Raw genomic sequence first — 3,255 nt, forward strand, 5'->3', positions numbered from 1 at the left:
CCATGTTAAATGTTATTTCGTTTTACCACGGCAAAAGAAGGCAATTTTTTTCGATTTAACACGAGTTTTTCCATTTAACACGCTTTAACATAGATCATGAATACCCCTATAATCGGTTACTGGATATCGATATCAAAATATCGATATTTTGATATTATGGGGATGGGCGATGGAAATTCCTGGAAAGTTCCTCTCGGCTAAGTCCTGTGGACTCGCTAACCAACAATGAGAGCGCGCCCCGGCCCAGACTTGCTGGAGGGTGTGACGTAGGATTGAACGCCGTACACACATATTTTTTAGTTCACAAAATACCACAAAACAATCATGGATCCTACTGAGGTAAAACGCTCATTATCCGGAGGTAAACTAGTCCCCCGTTCGGGTCTATAGGTGGGGACTGCTTCAGGGGATTCATGGCGAAAATTGAAAATTAGAGTTCTAATTATAAGAACGTGGAACGTAAGAAGTTTAAATTCCACTGGTGGGTTAAAATCAGTTGCAAACCAGGCTAAGGGATACAATCTAGATATCGTGGCGCTGCAAGAAGTTTGTTGGCCAGGGGAGGGTTCTTTGAAGGAAGGGAAGTACACCATTCGGTACGGGGGGAGCAGTAATTATTTATTAGGTACAGGATTTCTTATTAGGAATTGTTTGCTTTCCGCGATGAGAGGTGTCAAATTTTTTAGTGATAGGATATCGGTAGCAATATTTCAGGGACATGGGTTTAAAATCGCTCTGATTAACATTCATTCTCCGACCGAAGACAGTCATGAAGAGACTAAATGCGAATCCTATGATAAATTGGAGGGAGTTTACGATAAATTACCACGGAGTTGTATGAAAATAATATTAGGAGATGCAAACGCAAAGATTGGTAGAGAAGAAGTATATTATCCAACGATCGGTAAAGAAAGTTTGTATGAATATAGCTTAGCCATATCGAAAAACTTAATAATCAAAAGTACTACATTCAAACGTAAGGATATTCACAAATATACTTGGACATCACAACCTAGATGGCAAAATATTATAATTAACGTGCGATCCTATCGAGGGGCAGAATGTGGTTCAGATCACGAACTAGTAATCGTGAAAATTCGAAAAAAAATTAATGAAAAAGAGAAATGAAAATGGGTCCCGTCCTGAAAATTTCGATCTAGAGAAATTAAAAATTTGAAGTCTTAGAACCTTTAGATGAAGGAAACGAAGACATTGAGAAGTTATGGGTAGGAATCAGATACCATATAATATTAAAGAGGTCGGTAATTTGTGTCTCGGAAAAAGGGAAATTAATAAGAATAAACCATGGGTCGATGAAGAGTGTCTTAAAATGTGCGAACAAAGAAAATCCGCAAAGTTAAATACTCTCAATAATCCTAGCGAAAACAATGTTAGTTATTTCCGGGTCTCAAAAAATGAACATCTAAATTCCTCAGAAATAAAAAAAGAAAATATCTTAAAAATAAAATAATAGAGATAGGAAATAACAAAATCAAAAATAACGTCAAAGAAATGTGCAAAGGTATTAATGATTACTGATCCCAGAAATTCCGCTCTTCAGTGACGGAAATAAGATATAAAAATAATAATATATTAGCTAATCCGGTAGATATTTTGGATACGTTTAAGAAACACTCTGAAAGTATTCTGAATACGGAAAATAATTGTCAATCTTCTTTGACTGAGTATCAGAGTGCTGAACCGTGGATAGAAGAACCGAGTCAGGAGGAAGTCGAAATAGCCATCGCAAAGTTAAAACCATATAAAGCAGCGGGAACTGACAATATTCCTTGTGAACTAATCAAGGCCTGTGGTGAAATTGGAGTTTCTAAAATACACCCTTTGGTAAAAAAGATCTGGGGAATTGAGGAGATGCCTGAGGAATGGAATGGAAGGAGTTTCTACTTATTCCTGTTCACAGAAAAGGCCCAACGAAGGATTGAAATAATTATCGAGGAATTTCACTCCTTCCTGCATGTTATAAAATATTTAAGCTAATCTTAACTAGTCGAATCACGAAATACGCTGAAGAAATTATCGGAGACTACCAATGTGGTTTTAGACGAAATCGTTCAACTATTGATCAAATTTTTTCATAACGCAAAAAAACAACGGGGTAGTTTATCAGCTTTATATAGATTTCCAAAAGGATTGCGATTCTATTGACCGTCAGAAGCTGTATAATATTCTGATTGAACAGGGTAGACCAAAGAAGTTAGTAAATCTCTTACGGATGTGCATGACCGAAACGTTTAATAAGGTATGAATCGGTAATCATTATTCTGAGAGATTCCAGGTCGGGTTTAAAACAATACAATTCTTTATCACCTATCTTATTTAATCTAGCTCTAGAATACGTTTTTAAAAGTGTGATGAATACCGAAAAGGGTTTAACTTTGGGTGGTAAAATACCGGTGCTTGGGTATGCAGATGTGTTGGTATTATTGGCGGAGGACAAGGAAACTATAGAACTAAATACAACCACGTTAATAAACTCCAGTAAGGAATTAGATCTTGAAATAAATAAGGATAATTAAAATACATGTTTAGTATTGAAGTAAATGGGTTTAATAAAAACTAGCAGAGTCGATAAAAGTTGAATATAATTATAAAAAGACTCATTACATATAAGCACATAACAAAACATCATGAGGGCATGAGCTTGGTTCATCAACATAGTCCGTAGCGGTGAGGTAGGTTACAATCAGCAGTGTTGCCAGTGTCAACCGAATAAAAAAAAACTTTAGACAACATGCACAAATCTTTCAATGAATATAACAATAGACAAAACACAAAAAAACAATTTATCTCAACAGTTAGCAGTAGACACGCGAGCAATTTCGGTGATATAGATATAGAATGAAATGCGTTTGAACAGGTAGATAAGTTTAAGTATTTAGGTTCTACGGTAACTAAAAAAAACGAAATTGATGAGGAAATAAAAGCTAGCTTGAAGGCGAGAAATGCTTGTTATTTTTCAATTTCGAAACTGCTTAGCTCGCGCCTTCTATCGAAAATCTTAAAAATTATAATTTACAAAACTATTATCCTTCCCACTGTTCTTTATGGATGCGAGACATGGGCTTTTACACTAAGGGATGAACAGCGTCTTAAGGTTTTCGAAAATAAAGTATTACGAAAAATATTCGGACCGAAAAAGGATGAATCAACGGGAGAATTTAGAAGATTACACAATGTTGAATTAAGGGTTGACATGAAAAATATAATTCAAGTTATAGCATTGCGGCGTATAAG

Source organism: Halyomorpha halys, unplaced genomic scaffold, assembly GCF_000696795.3.
Source record: "Halyomorpha halys isolate HHAL.00 unplaced genomic scaffold, Hhal_1.1 Scaffold78.1, whole genome shotgun sequence".
Taxonomy (NCBI): domain Eukaryota; kingdom Metazoa; phylum Arthropoda; class Insecta; order Hemiptera; family Pentatomidae; genus Halyomorpha; species Halyomorpha halys.